Source organism: Centroberyx affinis, unplaced genomic scaffold (genome assembly GCF_046629955.1).
Source record: "Centroberyx affinis isolate AG114_WGS23_722 - 3 ecotype Tasmania unplaced genomic scaffold, CSIRO-AGI_Caff_v1 ptg000766l_1, whole genome shotgun sequence".
NCBI classification, from domain to species: Eukaryota; Metazoa; Chordata; class Actinopteri; order Beryciformes; family Berycidae; genus Centroberyx; species Centroberyx affinis.
The window spans coordinates 35,524-45,714 of record NW_027279376.1 but is presented as its reverse complement, the minus strand read 5'-3'; the positions used below and the strand labels follow the sequence as shown (position 1 = coordinate 45,714).

At 41.1% G+C, this 10,191-nt stretch overlaps 1 non-coding gene across 1 annotated transcript; it reads right to left on the bottom strand.

The window, feature by feature from the left end:
- Window positions 1-229: 229 nt before the first annotated feature.
- trnak-uuu (transfer RNA lysine (anticodon UUU)) lies at window positions 230-302 on the bottom strand. Its single transcript has one exon. It is a non-coding gene; the product is annotated as a tRNA-Lys (tRNA).
- Window positions 303-10,191: the final 9,889 nt, after the last annotated feature.

The window sequence follows — 10,191 nt, the reverse complement described above, 5'->3', positions numbered from 1 at the left end:
ATATGGCGTTACCGTCGGTTTTTATAAGTGTTTTAAATCATCTCATTAAACATAGTGACACGGGTAACTTACTTCTTACTTCGCATACATTGACATTCATTCATGTGACACACCAAGCAGGTCGGAGCGCGGAGAGGGAAGCTCGCGCCTGTGGAGCTGACAGAGGTCCATCGTACTGCTCATGGACACTTCGATAGGAATCAACACGGTCCGCCGTGAAAAGCACTGTCGCCCGAACAGGGACTCGAACCCTGGACCCTCAGATTAAAAGTCTGATGCTCTACCGACTGAGCTATCCGGGCTCTGGTAGAGTCTTTTGTCAGGGTAATTACTTAACGTAAAACTAGCATTCTGTAAACATTCAGTTAACCCTAGCCAGCAGTGAACAGGTTGGCTATTCAGAGGAAAACCACCGTTTGCATCCACATTCTCCAAATTAGATGAACTCCATCAACTAGGCTACTGCATATTGTGGATTTACAAAAAACAAATTTTAATCATATAGCCTAGGGGTTCCCAGACTTTTTCAAATTAATGCATATGAGACTACAGAACCCCATCTGATAAAGGTTTTGTCCCAGGAACGGAGAGGATTTTTGTTCTCTGTCTATACTGTAGGTGGGGAGACAACAGTGGAGAGAGTGAAACCTCTGATGAAAATAGTCAACATACATTCTCTCATTGGGAAATTTACACTGATCCCAATGGACTAGTATGAATGGCTTTCCCAGTGCACCAACCTCTCTGATGGAAAGACATTATGTAAGTATACTGACTTGGCAAGAATCAAGAATGTTTCAAAAGAAAGGAGAGACTGTTTCAGCCTCTGAACAGCCCAGAAGCCCATGGATGACATGTATGTTATGATGAATTTGGATATTGTGGAAAAATGTTGCTAACCACAGACATTGGTTGATTTGACCTCAATCTATTTTAGTATATGTGACCCAAATATTTCATATAGAGGCTCTTTGTGTATTACTATGGGCAACTCTGTGTGTGTGTGTGTGTGTGTGTATATGACTGAGTAAGTGAATGTAAGAGGAGGCTTTAACACTGGGAGGTGACTTGAGACTTCCTGGCGTATATTACAGGGAAATGAGGTTTACCAATTTGAGCAGCAGAATAAAATCCATACGCCACTTAGTTTCATAATTAGAGCTGCAATTCAACAAGGCCAGATCATGTGCCACGAGTTGCTCCGGCTCGTCTAATCACGTTACTGCCTGACTGGCCTCTGTATGAAAGATAGAAGAGGCAGGAGAGTGAGTCTTCTGGGGCCGCTGACCCTTAATTGGCAGGTTTTCTCATGCAGGTCCTCAAAACACAATCCAATCCTTTGTCCATGTAAAAGTTGATGTCAGTAGTCCTAGTATCTCTGTCGTAGCTTAACTTTACTACATGTGACACGTATGAGCCACAGCATCATGCTTTACAGATCCAGTCAGCCTTTATTAAACCGTCATAAAAAGTCAAAGAGTAGCAAATGCACAAGTAAAACCAAGAAAAATTACTTTATAGTTTATCTTCTGCCCACAAAAAAAGGATTGCTGGTAGATAAGTGGTCAGCATATCATTTAATGACATTTATGGCTATAATTGTTCTTGATATGAAATGTAAACACAAGTGATAACCTTCAACCTTTAAAACACACAAAAAGGGCTAAAGGGCAAAATGTGCAACAAGGGCTAAAATGTATTACTGAAATAAGCAATTGTTCAGCATTTCCTAACATAAATTATTCATACATTTCCTTTTCAAAATTGCTTTAATTTTACCATTCTTTTTACACAAATACCAATAAACATACATTACGTCACAACACACATATACATGAGCACATATGCAAATAACACCTGAGCTCAATTCATATACAGTATATATAGTATATACATATACATATGTATGCACATATACACATACATAGGCAAATTTTACCTTTCTTGCCAGGAAATCTTATACCAGGTCCCTTCAATACGTTTTAATGGGGATTTTAGGGTGTATAGGGTGGTCTCTGCTTTTGGTTCTCTGAGAGATGATGCAAACCTGTGATGGGCCAGTGTAGCCAACATCCTCTGCATGCCTGCCTGACTGTCCACTATACAACCGCTGCTCTAATGACACTAATAAATCATAAGGTAATTACACTGTGATTCTGTCCGTGTGGATGGCCATTACCACTTTTATGTAACCAGTCCTGCTTTCAGAGCCAGGTTTTTCATTGAGGCGATCTCTAAAAAGAGGGCTAGAGAACTTGAAACAGGGGAGGATGTCTCTTGTCTCTGTCCAGACGTCTAACCGCGACAGCCTTCTCCTCTCCTATGCTTGTAGTAACTCTGTACAAAGCATAAGCAGGTCCAGGCCCTTGTAGAAAGGAAGCAGTCTGAGGTGCACGTTCACACCAAGCATGTTTGCAGTGGTTCATTTGAACTCTGGAGTGTTTACTCCTTTCGTTTGCTTTGTTTGGGCAGGTGAAAACAATGGCATTCAAAGTCCGAGACACCTGAAAACACGGGTCAGTCCTCTTCCAAGTTCATTAGGCGAGCGTAATCTGATCGAACCATAGGAAACAACCCCAAAATGCAAGGGTTTATGGGTATAAGGTGACGGATGTTGACATCTGATCCAGCAGTTACTGTTTGGAAAGCCTAGCATGACAAATGAACTGAGGGCAAACTGCAGCTGGACTGATGCTCATATACAGCTATTTCTTCATGGTGTTTGTTTTGACTCCCCCGCCTCCAAACCACCAAACCACTAACCTGGCAGGCTGACAGGTTCCTAAAACTCTGTCTAATAAACAAGCTACTTGTGAGTCCATGTGACTTTTGTTTACAAGCCCTGGTTCGCTTGTAATTGGGCAATGTGAACCTAAACAAACTTAATACAAAAATGCAACTAAGTAAGCTTGTCCACTATTGTTTGGAACTAGCTTGCTTCTTTTCAGCCTCCAAATACTGGAAGAACAGAAATCTTTTAAATCAATTTATGATGACAGAAATGGCTACATGAACCAAACATAAACACGTGAACCAGACTCTGGCTGTCTGTCTGTGAGTGAAGGGTATTTTTGGTGCGCTCGCTCGGTGTTTGTTTTGGCGGTCCAGGCAGAGGCCGGCATCTCGGTGTCTTCCATGCAGTTCTCCGAGTAAACAGTCAAACAAAAAGGTGGTCTGAACTTTGAGAGCAAACATTCCTTTCTGGGATTTTGGTTGGCCTCCGACAACAAACAGCTTGGAAGCTAAATGTGGAAGCCAAGGTTTGTTTTGTCCAAAAATTGTACTTTCTGATGCACAGCATGCCACTGAAATCTCTCCCGGCCAAAGTTCATGTCTGACCAATCAATTCCTTCATACATAAAATATATTTGTAAAAAATCCATTGGATGACTGACTCAGCATGTGAACAGGATAGGCTTTGGCTGTTGTTTTTATGACTGGGAATCCTGAACATTTGTGCTTATAAATGCTTTTTTAAATGCGTTTTTATATTTTAGAATTTTTTTTTAATGTATGCTGCTGACTGTTTGATTGCTGGAACATGTGACTGGATTGTACTGTGTATTTTCTTTGTCAGTTTTATGAATGTTTTTTTTGTTCTCAGGTCTCTCTTGTAAACGTGTTCTCGATCTCAATGAGGCTATGCAAAATGAAATAAATAAAACAAAACAAAAAATCATTTTAACAGTTTCTTCTGTCATGGCCAAAAACTGGCACCTGTGGCTTATGACAACCGGCCAGGCAAAGTTGTGGGAGCCCTCAGCTTTTCTCTGAATTAAGATCAATAGGCTCGACATTGATGCTTAATTAGATCTGCTTCCTCTTTTCTCTTCATCTGATATCCTGACTTTCTAGTTACTTCAAATGTAATGTGGAAAAAGTGGTTATGTGCTACATTTCTACCACTAGTTGTAGAATAGAAGGCACATTCATCACTTTTTTGTTAAAAATCAACGTGTCAGTGGTGACCACCATTGATTTAAGGGCATGTGTAGAGCTTGTAGCTTGATGGCTAAACAAAACTACCAACTGAACAAAGCCAACAAAGGCATAAAAGCAGATGGCTTCAAAATGACAAATATAACTGACAAATCAGCAATTACATTTCAATTTACATTTCATCTGTCTTGGAAATGTAAAAACAGATGATTGTTTGGGTGGTTATTGTTTAGCTGACATTGGATGGTGTCTGTCCCATTGATCCTAACATGGAGGTTCCTCTCCTCTATATTAGGGAGAGATAGTGAATGTGTATCCATATTAGGGTGCTCCCTTATAAAGGGAATTGATTTGGGGAATCCCTCACTGTGAAGTAATCTCTGGCAAGTCTCTGTGTGTCACAGTCACCATATTAGGAGACTGTCTTGTGTTATGGGATGCTCAATATCCAGTGAACAGTGGTATTAGGCTGTTTTGTCCATGTCTAGACTCACACTTTATGTGACTGGATAGTCATCTTGGTATTTCACATCAAAGATATACATTTACAATCAGTATTCCTGATACAGTAAAACAAAACAAAACACAACATAAATTAATTTTATGCTTATGTTCCATTTCCCACTCCCACCTGTATGTGGCCCATATGGTGAAAAATGCTGATTTAAAAAACTTTCTACTCCATTACTTTTTCAAAAGCTTATTTTTCTGGGACAGCAGATGGGTCAACACAGCATCAATGATCAACTAATGTTTGATCATGTGGGCTGCTGAACTTTTTTCTTTGTTGATAACATCAATTTACCTTCATGCTGGGCTCTCGCCATTAATAAGTTGTGTTTATGTGTGTGTGTGTGTGTGTGCACGTGCCAATGTGTGTCCAAGTAAAAGTGAGTATAATGTTCCTATGAAAGCTGTGAGAAAGAAAGTTCTGCTTATTTTTCTACACAAAAGAGTGAAATACAGTGTGAAACAACTAAAATACCAGTTAAACGTTAACTTTTGCGGGGCACTGGGTTTGCCCTTTTAACATGTGACATTGCTAGAGAGATACCCATGCTGTGCTCACGTGTGCCTTGGCATCCCGACTGAACCAACCCAGGTTCAAAGTTCATCCACTTGGTTGAAAGCTGAACCTGAACCTGGACCTGCCATGGCCAGTGGTGTCTTGGCCGCTGCTGGGGATATGCTGCTGCAAAATTCAAGGGTCTCTCCATGAGTTCATACCACAAATAACCACTAATGCTGTGATTCCATTCTTCAAAGCTGGAAAAAATGAGAGATCATGAGAATGAGAGCCATTAGTGCGCCTGTATGGTCTTTGATCCATGCGTGAAGCACAGTAGTAGGGGTACTGACTATCTAGGGCCTCAAGCTGAGGGAGGGGCCCTGAAGTGTCTGGACTGAAATGCCCTTTGCGGTCCTCAAGTGTATACCGATAAATATTTTATACTTTTATTTCACGCTGCTTTGGTTTTGAAGCAAGGTTTAGTTGAAAACTGCAAACAAATCAGGCTTTCTCAAAAATAAGCAACTCTGAGAAGATATAGAAATAAATGTTTGTCATAGATGGAATAATGGGGGTGAGGGGAGGAGATGAAAGTGGAGGGGGGCCCAGAGTCACCGCCTGTGCATATAGGACCCATAATTCCTAGCGACTCCCATGTGCTTGCAACTAATACTCCTAAAATGTTATGTATGTATTCATTTATTTATTCATTTATTTATTCATTTTTGTGAAAATACCCTCAGTTTTATTTAGCTTAATACTCACGATATAATTAGCCACAGTTTTAAGCGACAGATGGAATGACAGTAATGTGATTCAGTGAAAGACTTGATAAGTGGCTGGTGCTGACTAATAGGAAACACTGCAAAGAGGGTGGCAGTCATCACTTCATCAGCTGTCTTTTTCACTTTTGAGTTTCTAAAGTTCCTTTATTCTATCTTCTACTTTTTCTATAAAGTACAGCTATCATACATCGGTCTACTCTCACATGACATGCAGAGTCATTGCGTAGGCTACATTTATGTAGTTTATGTAATCTGTAGCCTACCAGGTTTTATGTTATTGATGGGAAGATTATGTCCAGCATCACTTTCATAGCACCCTGGTCCTGTCCTGCACTAAATTAACACTTTCAGTTGCAAGCATTAAAGAATTTTACCAGCCAGATATAATGCATTTTGAGGAAGCAATACAGGCCTAGGTAGATAAAAATAGAATATAGAGGTTAAGCTATTTTCCGCATCAATACAATGCTGTGGTCATGTCACAATTTTGCTTCCTGTATATTTAAATGAAATCCGATTTCCAGGCACATTCTTCTGGCTAAGTTGTCAAAAAAGCGAGACATGGACCATCAGTAGAATTACAAAAAATACTTTGTTAATGTACAGCTCCACTCACATGTCAAGAGATCACACTCATCAAACAAGGCTAACAGGGACTCACTGGGGCTGATATAAACTGGAATCCATGTAAATCAGTATCCCATGACGTTCACACAAGCCCATCTTGTTGCCAGGCCTGATTTGGATTCTCTTCCATTTAAACCAATACAAATCGACACGTAAACTTCATTTAACATCTTAGTCCATGTAGGGCACACTTCAGAATGTAACCCAAACAAACCACACATTATCGCAGGTACATACACACATCTACACACACAATAACCTTTGAGAGTTATGAACTCTAGGGCTCTTCCACATGCCAACACACGCACACACACACCCACACACGCAAATTTCAATCACACACACCCTCCCTGTCGCATGACTTTTATTGGCGCGGGGTCGTATGGGGAGGAAAAAGTCAACTTAAGTGGATGCACGTTCGGCAGCTGGGCTCATATGACCGCCGTACCTTCAGATATTACTGCAGGGCCCGGGAGCGTCCTGAGGCCGGCGGGACACCCGATTCAATCAGTACTCACAGACCCGGCCTTTGTTCCCTGACTTGCCAACAGGGACGAGGGCCCCTGTCCGTGTCCCACGACAGAATGTGAGCTATTGGATCGAAGCTCTCGAGTGAAGCGGCGGTCAGCTGAGGTTTGACAGCAGGGATCCATCACTCGGTGTCTGGGACGGCAGCCCAAATGTTCGCCTGCTGCTCAGCATTAATAACGTTCAGCCAAGCAATAGTGCTAATGAAAAGCTTTTTGTAGGCCGGGAGCGGGTTTGCAGTAAATCAATGGCGTCGAATTAAGTTGCTCTTGAAAGTGAGCTTCGTCGAGATTCTGTGGTGAGAGGAGAAAAAGGCGTTTTGAATGATAAAGCATTTATCAAATAACAAAGGAAGTTAATGAGCGTGGCCTGTAATGCATCAGTCCTTATCTTATTTGACCAGAAATATGTTAGATAATTTCAAATTTTTCCAACTTTCATTGTCCAACTTGACTCCAAATACAGGTCTGTGTTAAACAAGCAGCTCCAAAACACATGTAAAATTCATGTTTACCTATCACATTGTGTCCGTGCTTGTATCAGAAGCTCAGAGAATTTATTTGAGAATGAGAAAACATGAGGAAAACACAAGCAAATCCAGTCATATGGTGATATATAACAATTAAGTATTGAGGCTTGGAATAAAATAGTGATTTTTCTGCAGTTTCCACAAACACGATGCTGTAGAGTCAAACATGAGAAAGCATTGTTTCCACTAGACAAAATGTGGTTCTTATTTCTGTTGTGTGCCTGTGTGCATGTTACCAATCCTGGCAAAAAGAAACAGAAAATTCTTGAACGCATAATGGATTTTGACATGCATGTAACTCTGGTTTAACCGGGCCGGCTAACTAAGAACACATTGGGACACACTGTTTTGTGCTGCTGGTAACTGAGCAACATTCTCAGCTTGTTGGGTCACATCTCAGTGCCTCGCTCTGACTGCAGCTGAATGTGAGTAAACCCGGTGCCTTCTGCACAATTTGTGAACCATGTGAGCAGACAGTGGTGAGCTGACAGCAGGGTGACACTGATTAGTGGCAGCGGGCTGCAGGACGGCGTCTGCCACCGACCGTGCTGTTCACCTTACACCCCGTACCTCATTCTGCTACATTAGTGGTTTAAAACTCTTTTTTTTCTGGAAACCCACATTGTCAAAATCATTTTTCTTGTCACTTGACACGACACTTGGCAACTTTGCACGTTGGCGGCTCCAAATGGCAGCGAGAGGCAACAGTTTGAAAAATTTGAACTCATAAAAACTACAGTTTGGATTTCGATGAAGTTTTAATTCATCACTTTCTGTGGGTGGAGAAGATTTCCTGCCATACCCAGCACTAGAATTTCATTTGGGCAAATATGGAAAATCTAGAGGGTCTCAGTTAGTGGGGATGGGACGCTCTTTTCTATTGCAGCCCCGCTGTGATTTAGGCTGATAAGTAATACTGACCTTTGTATCTAGCATAGGTTACTGTACCAAGTTTAGGCTACACTGCATTGAGGCTGTGAGCCTGCTAACCCACAGAACTGTATCCCACCCTACACTGCAGGACCTTGGGATGGCTTTACCAGCCTGATACAGCCATTAGATACCAGTTTATTCCAGAATAATTCCCAATTTTCCTGAAACACACTTTTATGTCCCAATCCAACTTGGATTAACAAATCACACTTTCATGATTATGCACATTCCTCTCTCTATCTTCCTCCTTATCTTCCCTTTAGGAAAACCCCTCACTTGTATGGGTGCTTGTTGGTTCACCCGTTTGGGACATAAGAGAAATGGCATCTAAAAAAACAAACAAAAAACACTTTTGCATGATAAACGCTGTCCTTTCTTTCTTTCTTTCTTTCTTTCTTTCTTGCTTTGATGCCTACCCACTAGGTGCTTAAACCAAAATACCACTGGCACTACACTAACATGATTCTCATCTTTGAGCAATGCCATTCTTGCAGTTGGGTAAGACTTGGCTTGTTTGAATGCAGCAGACTGGAGCAGCCTAGACTGTCTGCAGTACCTCCAGCTTTGAAGCAGTGATATCAAAACATGCTGTAAGAGAAAGGTTAGATATTGGACTGCAGGCCATATAGATATGGATTAGTCACCAAAACAATAACACTTCCTGACCTCAATGAATTCTGGGAGCGTTTCAGGCCAGAATACAAGGCATTGCCTTGGCTTGTTGCTTTTAGTTTAAAAATGAGCCCTAAGGTACTCTTCAAACGAAAATAACATTGAAGTAATAATCCATGAGATTTTCACATGAATAAATGTCAGTTTTGTTACTATCACTGATTCAACCTAGTGATTCAACCTACAGCCAGTTCATGAAAGATTTTACATTGTCTGTTCTAAACCTCCTTGAAAGCAAAAGAAAAATCTTGGATTTTGAAGCTGAAAATGGCTCATTTACATTTGCACTGTATGTGAACATGGGAGCAAAGCACCCTAAAGCACCCATGGCTGTACTAATTACAGTGTGATGTAATTCTAATTTCTGTGTTTACATAGCTTACCAGTGATTGATAGACTCCAAAAACTCCCAGATTGCGAAATGAGAATTTGGGAAGTGTTCTTGTCTTCCTCATCTTCACCAAAATGTGACTGTAACTTGGGGACTTTTTTTTATTTCAGCTAATGCCATGACCTGCAGAATATACCTCACTTCCTCATTTACATTACTTTCCTCTTCCTTCCCACACTTAAGTGCCTCATTATGTTATTATTCCTTAGATTAAATCCTCCCTCTTCTTACCAAACCTTTGGGATATGTGTACCATGACTTTCACTATTCTGCAGCATAAAGTAGCTCTGTGTCACTTGATTTCTAAAATAAAACAACCGGCACAAAAATGCTGTTGTTACAGAGTCTCTTTTGTTAGTATATTCAATCAAAAGCACTTGAATGCACCAACAGGTCGTATTCACACAACTTCTGACCTCGGACGAGTTTACATTAGACCATGAAGGCAGCATGTCTTTTGAGTGCATTGCTGCGGCTGAGCCAGTAGATGGCGCAGTGAGCCTGGGAAATATGAATGGGCTGCATCTGACCACACAACAGCCCGCTTTGCCACAACTCTGTCAAGCCAGCCAGAGAAAACCAAAGCAACACCGGAGGTTTTATGCTTTTGCCTTCAAAATAAAAGCGCATTATTTGTCACTTAAAAATGTATCCAGAAGTGCTGCACAGAGCAACATACTGGAGCTCCTATTATGTCCTCTAGGCCAGGCACAGTTTTTAGCCTTCATTTTCCAGTTGACTGAGCAAACTTTTCTAACATTCCTATACAGTTATAGCC